Below are 16,037 nucleotides of genomic sequence, written 5' to 3'. Positions count from 1 at the left end.
CCGGCATAATCCTATGTATTCTTAATGTGCTGATTTCTAGATTTGATCTTGTAAGCATGCATGAATTAAATTGTTTGATTCATTTTTCCGCTGTATTTTTGAAACTTTAAAAGAACTACGTATAGCTTGATTTCCCTTGTGAAGAGGTGCATAGGCAACCCGATCAGGTTCAGCCATGATTTTCAAAAAAAAAAAAAAAATTCAGCATGCTAAACACCGAAGAACCTAGGAATAACTTTCAATTATTTGATCAGGAATCGAAGAGAAAATCTGGGACGATCAAAAAGAGGACTGCAAAAAAAGGAATGCTGTAGAGATTTGCTTTTAAAAAAAAATGCTGGGCAAATTCTCTTTGGTAACCTCTAAACCTTTCTTGTTTAAATTGATTCCCAAATACCTTAAAATTTTGTGGTGATTGTTTGATTTTAATTTCAGCAAAAATATGAATGCATGCTTGATACACATACACCAATTAATCCGCACATAGTAAGGGCAATCACCCCAACAAGATAAGAGCCGGATTTCATCACCGGACTCTTGCCCAACTTAGGTGAACTCAATCTCACATAGTGTCAGCTTAATTAAAATCAATTAGACGTTGGCTCCTAGGGACATTCGAGCTCAATAGGACGAAGATCACCAAAAGTTGCACCAATTTCGCTCTGTGGCTTAGTTGATGTCCAGGCAAGCTTTGTCCCTATAAGGAAGACAGTTCATCTGTTCGAGGCAAGTGGTTTTTAAGTGGGACCTTTCCGAACGCATCGTGACCCCTCCACTTACCTGGGAGCTTACCTGGTCAACTTGGTTCATTAGACCGGATTGGAGGTTTAGGTGCCCTCTTCAAACCAGTTAGAAGCTATCTAGTGATTTTAGGGCAAATACAAGGATTGATGTGTTTTTCTTTTATTGCATGTTTGACTAATCAAGTACTAGTGTATGCAAGGAAGTCGTTCTAGAGTACGTGACCTATTACCTTTTGACCCTAAATAGAACGGACCCTTAGGAATATTCGAGCTGAGATCAGAATATTAGAATCATCCCCACCTCCCAAGATGGCTGAAGAACAATCCAAACTCCTGAGGGAGTACTTTACTCCGACCATTTACACTTCCCCATCTTGCATTCGATTACCTGAAGTAGCAGCTGTACAATATGAAATAAAGTCTAGTGTGATCCAAATGCTCCCATCTTTTTATGGGCTCACCAACGAAGACCCATATAAACACTTAGATGAATTTCTTGAGATTTGCACCACTGTCAAGATTCAGAACTTCACTGATGATGCTCTGAAACTTAGATTATTCCCCTTCTTCCTTAAAGATAGAGCCAAACAATAGCTGAATTCTTTAGAAGCCAATTCGATTCGTTCCTAGGATCAAATGCAACAAGAATTCCTTAAAAAATACTTTTTCATAGGAAGAACGAACCAGTTTAGACGTGCCATCACGAGCTTCTCCCAAACTGAGGGAGAAGAATTTCATAAAACTTGTAAGAGATTTCGGGACCTAATCCATAAATGCCCACATCATCAAATACTTAAATGGCAGCTAGTGCAATGTTTCTATGACGGATTGACTGAACGAAACCGTCAAATGATCGATGCCGCATGCGGGGGGACTTTCATGCTTCAAAATGAGCATGAAGCATGGCAATTATTTGAAAATCTCAATGAAAACTCCCTCCACCATGCTTCCTGTTCTCAACAAGCACCCCCGAATTCTCAAAGAAAAGGGACCATTTGTGAAATAAGTCATTCTATGGACCGGTCTAGCAAGGTAGATGCATTGTCCTATAAGATTGACCAACTGATGATAGGAGGACATGTCGTTAGCTCTTTCCAAGCACAAGTGTGTGCTATATGTTCTAGCCCAACGCATTCTATTCATGAGTGCCCCTCAGCACCCCAATTCTCCGAACTCGTGCAAGAACACATCAATGCTGCTCAAACCCAGCCCAGACCGGGTAATGATCCATTTTCCAATACATATAATCCGGGATGGCGGAATCATCCAAATTTTTCTTGGAGGCAGCAAGCTTCTAATACCTCCCAACCCTTCTCCCAAAATTTTCAAAACCCTCAGAATTTTCATCTCTACCATCCCTCAACTCAATTTCAACATCCTCCTCCTCCAACCCAAAGAAATACAACCTTTGAGGAGAAGGTGTTGACTGCCCTTCAAGGTTTGGAGGCAAACACACAACTATTGCACTCTCACACGCAATCAATTGCTAAGCTAGAATCCCAAATGGGTCAACTAGCTAATGCATTAAACAAGCGAGAGGAATACGAGCTTCCAAGTCAACCAATGAGTAATTCAAGGGGACAATACGTGGCTCAAGAAACTCGATTAAATCATGAGCAAGCCAATGCTTTGACTATCCTTAGGAGTGGACGTGTAATAGATAATAAGATTGGGGAGGATAACAACAAGAAAAGTGAAGAAGAGGAGAGGAATGTATCACATGAAAACCCAAAACCTTCTTCAGCTAGTCCACCATCTGCCACAACCCACATTCCAAAGGCCCCATTCCCTGAAGCACTTAATGCACCCTCTTCCTTTGGCAAGAAGGGAACTTCACTAGAAGAGATGATGGAGGTCTTCAAACAAGTTAAAATCAACCTTCCGCTCCTTGATGCCATCAAACAAGTTCCCTCCTATGCCAAATTTCTTAAAGACCTTTGCACCCAAAAGCGAAAATCTAGGACACATGTGCCTAAAAAGATCCTCCTAACTGAGCAGGTAAGTTTCATTCTTCAACACAACACCCCTCCAAAATTCAAAGATCCTGGCGCTCCCACTATCTCCTGTGTCATAGGAGATAACTCCATTGACCGAGCACTTTAGATCTGGGGGCAAGTGTGAATCTTCTATCCTATTCAGTCTATGAGAAATTTGGGTTAGGTGAATTAAAACCCACCTTGGTGTCCTTACAATTGGCTGATCGATCTGTGAAGATACCACGGGGGATGATTGAAGATGTTCTTGTCAAGGTAGACAAATTCTATTTTTTAGTAGATTTTATCGTTCTTGATATGGAATATGTGCCCAACCTAAAAAACCAAATTTCTGTGATTCTTGGTCGTCCCTTTTTAGCGACAGCCAATGCATGTATCAACTGCAAAACTGGGGCAATGAACATATCATTCGGGAACATGAAAATTAAGTTGAATGTGTTTCATGCCGCGGACCAACATGTGAGGGAAGACGAGTGTTCCCTGATTGATGAAATGGATGATCTTGTAGAGGAAGCCCTTCCCTATATCTTAGCGGATGACCCCCTAGAGGCATGCTTGGCCCATTTTGACATTGACAATTTTGATATAGACAAGGCCATAGAAGAAGTCAACCTCTTACTCGACAACCAATCTCCCATGAGTTCCCTTCCTTGGAAGATCCGACCTGAACCTCTTCCCCCCATTGCTAGCACACCACTTTGTCCTTCCATTAATTCTCCACCTAAACTTGAGTTGAAGCCACTTTCGACAACTCTTAAATATGCTTTTCTAGGACCAGAAGATACCCTCCCTGTAATCATCGCGGCCAACTTATCTATAGAACAGGAAGTTAAACTTTTAAGGATGCTAGAAGAGAATAAACATGCCATAGGATGGTCTGTAGCCGATTTGAAAGGGGTTGACCCCTCCGTTTGCATGCATCGAATTCACCTCGAAGATGATGCAAAGCCCATCCGAGAAATGCAAAGAAAACTCAATCCTAACATAAAAGAGGTAGTCAAGAAAGAAGTGGTGAAGTTATTAGATGCCGAAATCATTTACCCAATTTCTGATAGTAAGTGGGTAAGTCCGACACAAGTGGTGCCAAAAAAATCAGGTATCACTGTGGTTGAAAATACGGAAGGAGAATTGATACAAACGCGCACAACCATGGGTTGGCGCGTGTGCATTGACTACAAAAAACTCAATTCAATGACTAGGAAGGACCATTTTTCTCTACCTTTCATAGATCAAATTTTGGAACGGTTGGCTGGTCAAGGTTTTTATTGCTTCTTAGATAGTTATTCTGGATATAATCAAGTACCTGTTTACCCAGACGATCAAGAAAAAACCACCTTTACCTGTCCATTTGGGACATTTGCATATAGGAGGATACCTTTTGGATTATGCAATGCCCCCGCAACTTTTCAACGATGTATGATGGTCATTTTTTCAGATATGGTGGAAAACTTTCTAGAAGTGTTCATTGATGATTTCTCAGTTTTTGGCCTATCTTTTATGTAAGGAGACCAATCTAGTGTTAAGTTAGAAAAAGAGCCATTTCATGGTTCAAGAAGGCATAGTCTTGGGACACGTTGTGTCCAAGAGGGGCATTGAAGTAGATAAAGCCAAAGTCGATCTTATTTCCAATCTCCCTTCACCCAAAACTGTGAAACAAATCCGATCATTCCTTGGCCATGCTGGTTTCTACCGTCGCTTCATTCAGGATTTCAGTAAGATTTCCAAACCCTTGTGCAATCTTCTTGCCAAGGACACTCCCTTTGTCTTTAATGAAACATGCGAGGAGGTATTTGAAAATCTTTGCTCAAAATTGACCACTGCACCTATCATACGGCTCCCTAATTGGACCTTTCCATTTGAACTAATGTGTGACGCATCCGACTATGCCATTGGGGCAGTTTTAGGGCAACGGCTAGAAAAGGTACCTCATATCATCTACTACGCTAGTAAAGCACTCTCAGATGCCCAATTGAACTACACCACCACTGAGAAAGAGTTACTAGTTGTAGTATTCGCGCTAGACAAGTTTCGATCTTACCTTTTAGGATCCAAGGTTACCATATTCACTGATCATGCTGCCCTTCGACACCTTCTTGCAAAGAAAGACACCAAACCCTGTCTTATTCGATGGACTCTTTTACTACAAGAATTTGATCTAGAAATTCGTGACAAGAAAGGTACTGCAAATGTCGTAGCGGACCACTTATTTAGGATTCTTCTTGAGCCCTCTCAAAATACCTCACCCTTACACGATTTTTTTCCAGATGAACAATTATTTGAGGTACAAAGAATAAAAACGCCATGGTTTGCAAACATAGTGAATTACCTTGCCATAGGACGAAATCCTGATGATTGTTCGACTCAAGACAAGAACCGATTCTTTTCACAAGTGAAGTTCTATTATTAGGATGATCCCGATCTATTCAAGTATTGTCCCGATTAAGTAATCCGTCGATGTGCCCCCGAATGCGAATTTCAAAGTATTCTTTCATTCTGCCATTCACAAGCTTGTGGGGGACATTTTAGGGATAGAAAAACTGCAGCAAAAGTCTTACAGAGTGGATTTTATTAGCCCATACTTTTCAAAGATGTTCATAACTTTTGCCAAACTTGTGAACGATGCCAACAGATGGGTACCATCTTCCGTAGAGATATGATGCCTCTCAATCCTATTTTAATTGTAGAAATCTTTGATGTCTGGGGTATTGACTTTATGGGCCCTTTCCCACCATCTTTTGGTTTCGAATACATTCTGGTAGAGGTTGATTATGTTTCAAAATGGGTAGAAGCTGTCGCCACCAAAACTAATGACCACAAGGTTGTGGTTAAATTTTTACATGAAAATATCTTTTGTCGTTTTGGCACACCCCGAGCCATCATCAGTGATGGGGGATCTCATTTTTGCAACCGATCTTTCGAGGCTTTGGCTCGCAAATATAACATGACCCACAAAGTTGCTACCCCATACCATCCCCAAACGAGTGGACAAGTCGAGGTGTCCAATAGGGAGTTAAAACACATCTTAGAGAAAAAGGTACGTCCCGATAGGAAAGATTGGTCTCAAAGGATAAATGATGCACTCTAAGCCTACCGTACTGCCTACCAAACTCCTATTGGCATGTCCCCCTACCGATTAGTTTTTGGAAAAGCTTGTCACTTACCTGTAGAACTTGAACATAGAGCTTTCTGGGCTATCAAAAAGTTTAACTTAGACATGGCAGCAGCTGGTCCTAACCGAAAACTCCAACTAAGTGAACTTGAAGAGTTGCACAATGAGGCCTATAAAAATGCTAAAATTTATAAAGCAAGGACTAAGGCTTTTCATGATAAAAATATTAACCGTAAGTCCTTCGAACCTGGTCAAAAGGTTTGACTATTCAATTCCAAGTTGCGACTCTTTCCGGGTAAACTTCGTTCTTGGTGGGATGGACCATTCATAGTAAAAAAGGTTTCTCCTTATGGTGCAATAGAGATCCAACACCTCAATGGTGGACATATTTTAAAAGTCAAAGGCCAAAGGTTAAAACCTTATGTGGACTATGTTGCCGACGGGCAATTGATCGAATCCTTTAATTTGACGAATCTTGTTTATCAAAATAATTAAGGATGCACTGTGTCTGGCTGAAGACAATAAACTTAACGCTTGTTGGGAGGCAACCCAATTCTCTTAGATTTCTTTAACATTAAGGACAATGTTAGGTTTAGGTTTGGGGGTATTTTTAAGTATTTTTAAGCATTTTTGTTTTGTTTGCATTTCTTGCATATGTTCTCACTTCACAATGTCAGGTTTAGGTTTAGGGGTCTTCATCTGGATTTTTATCGAAAAAAAAAATTTTAAAAAAAAATGTGTTCATTTTCATTCTTATAAAAAAATAATAATTAAAAAAAGGAGGTTTTAAAACCTAATTTCTATACATTAATGCGAGAATGATAAACACACAAGGTGTATACAATCTAAAAAGCCCAATCACTAGTCGAAAGTAATGCAAAATTAAGTTCTTTCTATTAAGTCTCTCTTAGTGAGTTATAAGCTAATTAATTGAAATTTCACTACACACTGGCCAACACTTCTAAGGTCTAGGCTCGACATTATGTTGATAGTATAGTAGCAACCTTGGACCCTGATGAATCATACTTATCTAATCCCCCCAAAAAAAAAATCATCATCAATAAAAATGGATTTAGTCAGGAACATCGAAAAGGGCTACCTATTGTCAAAGGTCAAGTGGGCTTGTGATGAGGACTCCGAGCATAAGTCCGTAGGGGAGTCTTGATGCCCGACATCTTATGCCAACTGGTGTGAGAGTTGTCGGCTGATTGCTCGTTACACGGAGAAATCACGACAAAAGTAAAAGTGCACAATTTATACATCTTTTATGATCTTGAAAAAAAAAACTCTGTATTGACCTTAAAAAAGATAATAGTGTGAAAGCCGTCATTGTCAAAATTCGAGTAAATTAAAATATTACGGATAAAGCCCGTGAGGTACTAAAGTAAACATCCACAACTCTCGAAACCCTGCAGATAAGATGATTTTGAATCAGTGAGCAGGTCCCTTCGACCAATCCTTGGGAACTACTAGTCTTAGCAATATTTTAGAGATCCGAACCCTTAGCTTGTGTACGGTACAGATTTCACCAAGCACTCCAGTATGAATAAGTCATACAACTTCCTAAACAGAAACTTAATGACTTCAACTTAGATTGCATACTAACCTAGAATTTGGGCTGACTTAGTAAATAAAACCGTATATGCTTTGAAATTCTTATCATTTATGTATCTTAAATTAGATAATAATAATAATAATAATAATAATTTAAAAAAAGAGAAAAAAAGGAACTTATTTTAATATTGAAGTTTGTGGGTATCTTCACTAAAAACTCTCACGAGACTATAACTCGTCCACTAGGGTAACCTAGGGGTTTAAAGCCTTGTTGCATATGATAAACGTAATCGCGATGCCTGCGAAAGTGAGTTAGAATTTTTCTTTTCTAGTTTTATTTTGCTCGAAGATTAGCAAAATGTAGGTTTGGAGGTGTTGTTAGATGTATGCCCTAGAAGCCAATCTGGCTGACACATTGTTAATTCTAGGGACATAATTTTGTACTTGACTATTTATTATTGAATAAATAAAAGGCATCTTTTTATTCATATTGTTTATGTGTCTATGAATCGTCCAAGAATTAATAAGATGATGATGCGTATTCTTAAGAGTTAAGAATTTGAGCCATGTATCATTAGTGATTAATTTCTAAAAAGGCTCCTGATCGATGGATCATCACGAGGACGGTGATCGATCCGATGAGATCAGTACACACATTACTTTCCTTATGGATGGACGAGACTCGAGTCCACGGTGTAGAGACACTGAAGTAATAGTGCAGGTGCTTGTTAGAGAACAAGGGTACTGAGCGTGACCAAGACAAGAAGTCACTTGGATGTCTATCCACTCGTCAGTGACTTGCTTGATGTTGCAGTAGTATGACTGGTCCTTTGACCTGCGATGCTTCGGCTACTCACAGTGAGGTTATTATAGTTTGACTGCACATATACATGGTCTCTAGCCATATAGGTCCATGCAGTGTAGATTGGCTGCAGTAGGTTCACTGTAGGAGTAGGGTATGCATCTACAAGGAATCTATCGACCTTGATAGATAAGGAGAGATCCTATGTGATTTATAAGACTGAGTTCGTAAGACCTCGGCCGGGGCAGATTGCACAGTGGAGAAAGAGTTCTCCGCTTTCGAACTTAAGTCGAATAAATCTTGACATATGACAGACGAAGGGGTTTGACGAGTTATCCATGACCTCCGTCTTGTAGGGATCCACGATAGAAGGACTGTATCACATGATAACTGCACCTAGAGGTTCATCATTCTATTCTGCTGGGTGGCCACTACATGCTGTTAGGTGTCACTGGTGGATGGTGGGACTCACAGGGATTATCTCGATGATCGATTAACCCTAATGAGTAGAGTTGGAATCGTTCCGATCCATTGAAAGAAGTTTTCAATGATATTGTGATAGAGATCACAATATATCTCACTACCAGTCAGAGTAGAACCTATGGGGTCACACACACTAGAGGCATTGACCAATCCGATGGTTGAATCGTGATTAGGAATTACAAGTAATCAATTCGATTGATAATAGGTTGAAGAAGGAACAAAGGGAATTAATTAATTGGACTTAAAACAAGAGTCCTACTTGGAGTAGGATTCCTACTTGGACTGGAAATCCTATTTGGAGTAGGACTAGGATTCCTACTTGGAGTAGGATTCCTATAATCCTAATTAGATTAGGAGTTTTGAATTAAATTTGGATTCCTACTTAGAGTAGGATTTCTAGAGTCCTGATCGGATTAGGACTTCGAATTCAAATAAGAGTCCTAATTGGATTAGGACTAAAATTAAATAAGTCCTAATTAGATTAGGATTTCTTAAGTCCCAAGTTAATTATTAATCTAATGAATCAGGATGACTCCTAATTAGATTAGGATTGAAGGTTTCAATTGAGTCATGATTCATTGAGTTCTAATTGGATTAGGATTTACCTAGATTAAACCCAATTGGATCACCGTTAGACTAAGCCTAATTAGATTAGGACTTAGTCATTAGGAGGCCCCCCTAATCCTCCTTAGAGGAGGACTAGGGCTAACCAAGAGGAGGGTCGTACGCCCCCTCCTCCTTCTCTTCTTTGGTGAGGCAAGACAAGAGGGGCCGGCGCCCCTCTTGAAAATTAGTCTGGAGCTCCTAAAAGTTAGGAGCTCCACAATCTATTTAAGGGGTTCAAGGGGCAGCACCTAGGGCATTGGAAACTCCTCTCCCTTGTGCCGTATGCCCCTCCTTCCTCTTGGTTTTCAGCCGCCATCAGCAAAAAGGAAAAAGAAAGAGGAGGCGAGCTCCTCATCTTGGTCTTCTTCCTTTGTTCCAACGCAGGGAAGGAAAAAGGCAGCAACAAGCCTTTTGGTTCTTCTCCCAAGAGCTTCTTTTTCTTCCTCCTCTCAAGCACATTCAAGAGTTGAAAGAAAGAGAGGAGATCAGCCATCAAAGTTATCTCTACAAGGGAGCTAGCACTCCGGGGAGATAGAGAGCTTGGATCGGTTCCTGCTTCGTGTGGATACCCGTAGAGGCCAGGCACTTGAACGGCTTCAAGCGAACCTTCATCCAAAAATCACGATCATCAGTTTGCGGTGATCATCTACCCGCACAAGGTGAAGATCTGATCTTCTAATGTTTTTAAAAAGTTTTTAATCCTTATCTATCTACGAACGGTTTTAAACAACGTTCATGCGATGAACGGTTGATCCCGCGCATGCCTCTTCTGCTGCATCTAAAATTTTTGAAATTTTTCTGCGGCATGGGCGGGTTCCCAACAGGTGTGATAAGTGCTGATTAATCTATAATTTAATATTCTTTTTCCAGTACTTATCAATGTTCTTAAATGGATAGCTACTTATTTTACCACAAAATAGAACAATCTTTGAAATAAATTTAAAATATGGTAAGAAGTAAATAATTCAAATGTCCTCGCCTTTCGAGCGTACCAGCCGGCACGTTTCAGTTCAATAACACTGGGTTTGAGCCCAATGCCCAACTGACATGCATGCACCCAAGCATTGTCCACCGTCCGTGGCTCCCCAAGTGATCCAACGGTTCAGAAATTTCTATCTCCGCATCACGTTTCCAAACTAAGCAAAATAGGGGAGACCTTTGTTTTAAATCCATATATGCCCATTTTCACGTTTAAATAGAGCAAGAAAAAGAACTTTTCCCGAAATTACTGAAATTACTATTCATATGAACAATGTTCCATGAAAACACTGTTCAAATGAACAGTGTTACGAAAAACAAAATCATCTCACTGTTCATCTTCTTCCTCCCTATAAGCATCACGGCGTCCTCCCGTCGATCCCGTGACCAAATCCTCCGCCTCTTCTTCCGCCCGTGATGCATCCAGATCCGCTCCTCCACCATCAGCCCGTTTCACCTCCCAGCAGCCGAGATTCACGTCCTCCGATCAGCTCGTTCCAGCAGCCGCATCCAACGTCCCAGCCTTCCACGAAGCATCCGGAGCCATGGATCCAGCCACCTTCTTCTTCCGCTCCTCCCAGCATCGTGTCCCAACCGCTCTTGGAGTCAACCATCCTTCCGCATCAGGCGTCCGGCGATCCCGCATCCATTCCTTCCGCGGTCCAAAGAAAGAAGTCATCCGAAACGATCCGCCTAGCCATCCTGCAACCAAATCTCCTCCATGATCAACACTTCCAGCATCCCATGAGATCAGGCATGAGCCCAAGCATCTAGCCGTCCCCCTCTTCCAGATTTGAGTCGTTCCGTCCGCGATCTGTCCCCCGCTTCTTCTCCCGCGACGCATTCCACAAAGTTTCCGGAGCCAGCTATCACATTGATCCTGCGGCTCCTCCCATCGAGCATCCCGGATCCGCATCCCCACCAGCGCGCTCCCAGGGGATCCATCACCGGGTGAGAGTTGGCTATATAAGGTGGCCATCGAAGGGAGGAGAGGGGGGAGAGAGGGGAGAGCACAGTTCAAATAAGAACAGAGCATGCTCTGTTTTGCATAGAAGGGAGAATAAAAAAATGAAAAAAATAGAGGGAGGCTGTGAGCGGATCAATTAGTGAAAGAAAAAGGGGGAAGGACTTGAGGCGGATGGCGTGGAACTTCTCAGCAAGCCGATCAAAGTTGCCGAGCATCATGAGTGGTTAAACCCTGGTTTAGGGGTTTGATAAAGCCGTGGATGAGTATTTATGTTGCATTTCTTTGATTTTTAGCGTAGTAAGACAGTTGCATATTTAATGAAATTATGATCTTGAAATGTCCTGTTTAATTTGTGCAAGATGTTTATCTTGTAGAAAGCCTTTGCATGAATTAATCTAGTTTATCGAAATCGAGTCCAATACCTATGGTTTGGAGGAGATTATTATACAACTACCAGATTTATCTTTGAGAAATTAATCATCAGATGAATCATGCTAAATAGGACAGACCATGCCTATCCTTAGAGAAGATGGTTTGTACCAGGCTTAGATGACTCATACTGTGGGTTAGATTTCAACTTTTTATATGTTTGCCCTAACTTGTAGTTAAGAGCAATCAGATCATACACGCATCTAAGTCATTGAAAGCATCACACTTACGAATCCATCGGTGGATTCTAACCCTAAACATCTCTCTCCATAGATAATTCATATTATTACATCCATATAATTCTTAGTTTTTATCATTCACTCTAGCTTATACCCTTTGAATTAATTATTTAATTAAGAAAAATAACTTGTCTCCAATTCCTGTGGACCGACACCCGTAATCACTATCCTACAGGATACGTGCTATTGCGTGGTTTATTTTTGAAATTGAAAGAACCGATCATACTTTGGTACCGGACTACCTAAATTTCTAATTCAGTGATGGAAGGTCACTGGGTACAGTCAAGTACTTGCGTAGTCAGTTGTGAGTCAAGATGAAATTGACCCCTCCTGAAAACAGGAGATAATGCCTTGTGTTCAATTTAGCAAAACCTTGGCCAGGATAATCCTTGTGAGGAGTCACAGAATTTCTAAAGTTGAATCACATCATGGATGCACTTATTACAGAGTTGACAGAACTCTGAAGTCATCCTGGCATTTAGGAGTCATAGGGATAAATTATACGGTAACTATAGTCCAAAGGTTCTTGAATGTTACTTTGCAATCATTCGGCCTATCCGGATGTCGGGTACCATTGCTAGATGGTCATTTCGATTAGTATAAGAAGTTGTTCTTATGCTACCGACTTAGGTTTGAACCTGTAGGGTCACACGTATAGAAGTTTATAGGTTGATCAAATGGTTGATTGATGATTAAGAATCATTCAGGGGTAATTTGGTCAATTCGACTGACAAATTATCCCAAGCAAAAGTTGCATTAAAATTATTATTGAATTATTGGAGGGTTAATTAGTAATTGGATTACTAATAAATTCAACTTGATTGAATTATTGGACTTTAATTAAGCCAAATTGAATTAGATTCAATTTGGGCTAAATTAGGGTTTGACCTAATACGATCGGGTTCGACCCGAACCGATTGGGCATGACCTAATTGATCGGACTTGACCCAATTAGATTGAAATTGACTCAAGTCAATTAAGAGTCCTTATTTGATGAGGATTAAGAGTCCAAATAATTAGAATTTATTATGGAGAAGAATTCCTAAAATTTAGGACCCTAGCTTTCTTTCTTGGAGAAGAAAGACACCTCATCCTTATCCCTAAAAGCAGTAGTGCCTATCCTCTTTATTTTTGGCCAATTTTTGGCGTGAGGAAAGAGGAGGCATGGGGATATTTTCCAAAAAAATATGGCACCTCAAATCTTCCTAAAAAGATAGGAATCAAATCCCTAATTTGTAGGGACTACATGATGCATCAAGCAGGGTGGCGTGCAGCTGATGTTTGGGGTATAATAACTCCCTGATTTTTAGAAATTCTTGGCATAAGATTAAAAGAAAATTTGTTCATCTCTTAGCTGCCAATTCACCAAAAAATTTTGAAAATTTTATCAGCCAAATTCGTTGGCCAAAAGAGGTGTAAGGCGTGGGGGGTCTTTTGGCTATAAAAGGACCCCCACACTTAGGGTTTGTAGAGATGGTCTTTAGAAAGGGTACTAAATTCTGAAAAAATTCTGAGAGCCAGCCACCTTCTCTCCTCCTTCTTCTCCTTCATCTCCATCCTTCATCCTCTCGAAGAAGAATCAAAAGTTGAGTGCTACGAGGGAGAAAAGTTTAGCCACTACAGCACCTCTGCACGAGCTAGCACTCCTGCAGTTGTGGATCTTCCTAGAGCTTCGCGTGGACTATCCGTAGAGGCCGGATATGTGTGCGGCTATACAAGATGATCAAGGCATCATCAAAGTTCTCAAAGCAAAAAGGTATGAGATTTAATCTCATTAAAAATTAAAATTAAAAATCAACTAGGTTGCTGAAATTCTGCATGACTACATGTTAGACATAGAATCATGCCAACTTGTTTAGGATAAATGTTTAAAGTTCAGGATCTATTTTTATTATAGAGATATGATCTCTAGCATGCATAGAAATTAAATAGTTTAATTCATACTTTCGCTGTAAAATTTTTAAAAATATATGAATGCGACTATCAGGGTTTCCAACAGTGGTAGTAGAGCCAGGTTCAAAGTAGTTTAAACATTTATGCCTAAAACAAGTTTTCTAATCCCAGTAGTCAAGTAATCTGATTGGAATGATCACCAGGCCATCCGGTCATAGAAGAAAGAAGGGTTCATAACCCTCTTTTGCCATTCAATGGGATCTCTTATGGCATGTAGAGGTGCTACTATGATTCAATCCTTGAAGATGAACCACAAAAAAAAGATTAAAAGTAGTTTTAATCTTTGTAATTAAATCTAAAACCATGGATATGTTTAGATCAGATTTAAAAGAGATTTATGATTGATTTAGTTGCTGTTTTTACATGATTAATTAGATCTGAAAAATAGAATGCATGTGATGCATGAGATCTAGGTAAATTCATGTTGATGTATATGTGATATAAAGAACATGAATAAATTTGAAATCATAAACTTGTTTAGATTAGATCTAAATAAAATTTATAATTCATTTATTTTCTGATTTTGTATGATAAATCAAATCTAAAAATAAATGCATATGATGTATGTTGTTTAAGTTAATTCATATGAGTTTGTATATGTGATATATGGACATAAATCATCTAAGATTTAAACATGAATTAAATTTAAATTTTAACATGATTAATTACAAATCTCAGGTCTGAAAAATAAGTTTTAAGAACTGAAACTTTGTAGTTAGTATGTAATTAAGAATAATGCAATGATCTGAATTTTCATAAACTTACACTTAATTAAGAATTAAGTGATGATGAAAATCTAGATCTAGAATTGTGAACTCAATTCAACGACATTGCATAATTCATGGGGCATTTGGGTTAGCTCAAATCAAGTTCTTAAGATTGGGTTAGACCTAGGGTTAGAATCAAACATGGTCCAATTAAAGTTAATTGATCAAATCTAATTAAGTAGTAACTAGATTAGGTCAAGGAAACTCTAGGTCAAATACAATAGTTGTAGATTGATCAATTTCATGTCTCTGATCAGACCAAGATGGAACTTGATTTAGGCTCCGTGGTTGAGCCCAAGTCATTAGGATGGTCAAAATCAAAATTGATTAACCAATCGGTGTCTAAGGTAAGTTTGGCAGACTCGACCGATGGTTTTTAATTGGGAGCTACTCGCACTGATGCGTCTTTGTCGAGTTAATGGCATATCCCTTCCACCGATCTCACTTTTCTGGCCGATTTGGTCAATCATTTTTGATTGGATCATTTAATGATTCGAGTTAACCCATGCCTGTAAGAAAAATCAGTTTGACTGATTTAGGTGCCTCCTTAACCGGTTTGAATCTAATTCTTTATAATCTGACTTGGTGAAGTCAGTGGAAAAATTTAGGTTAACCGGATCTTCTTATCTATCCTAATTTAATCCTCTAAAATTATTAGGTCCCTAAAATGAAATAGTTATGGGGATAACTACATCATAGCCTCTTATTAAGTTAGATGATAATGAGTCCAATATTTCGATAATCATTGGAGGCGCCACACGCCTGGTGCTTATCGGGCATTGGAATTGTCATTTGATATATGATGAGTCGAGTGTACCTTCAATAAGTGGTCAAGTAGGCCGAGCCACACTCGGGCTTGGTCATCTATTAGTTGATTACACGAAATTCTATCATTTAATGGTTGGACCTAACCAGAATCTTCGGTGGAGGCGCCACACGTCTGCCAAAGAGACTGGGGCAAAATTATCACTAGAAATTGTTTGGTGAAAGAATTGGTTCAGAACCTACCAATAGGTGCATATGGGTTGGCCGAGCCACACTTGGGCCCATATGCGATCAATTGGGTTCTAGTGCTCACTAAATATTTAAGTGTAATTCTTCGAATTTGAGGTAGAGGCTACAAATTTGTATAAAATAGTGGAAGAACCTTTAGACTAAAATCCAAGTCTTTAGGGTATTGTCAATTCATATACTGATAGCCGATTTTCTTTTTATGCAGAAATGGCCATTAGTTTGTCACTTCATTCATTGTTGGATATGTTGGAAATTGTATCCTAAATGTCAATCGTCAGCATGTTGATGATTAAATTTTGTAAATGAATTGACAAATTAATAAAGTGGTATTTGGCATTATTCATCATTGTACATCTTCAAATGAACTCTTATATGATGAAGTCCTTAGGACTTATTTTA

Source organism: Phoenix dactylifera, unplaced genomic scaffold (genome assembly GCF_009389715.1).
Source record: "Phoenix dactylifera cultivar Barhee BC4 unplaced genomic scaffold, palm_55x_up_171113_PBpolish2nd_filt_p 000708F, whole genome shotgun sequence".
Classification (NCBI taxonomy): Eukaryota; Viridiplantae; Streptophyta; class Magnoliopsida; order Arecales; family Arecaceae; genus Phoenix; species Phoenix dactylifera.
This window is presented reverse-complemented; position numbering follows the sequence as displayed.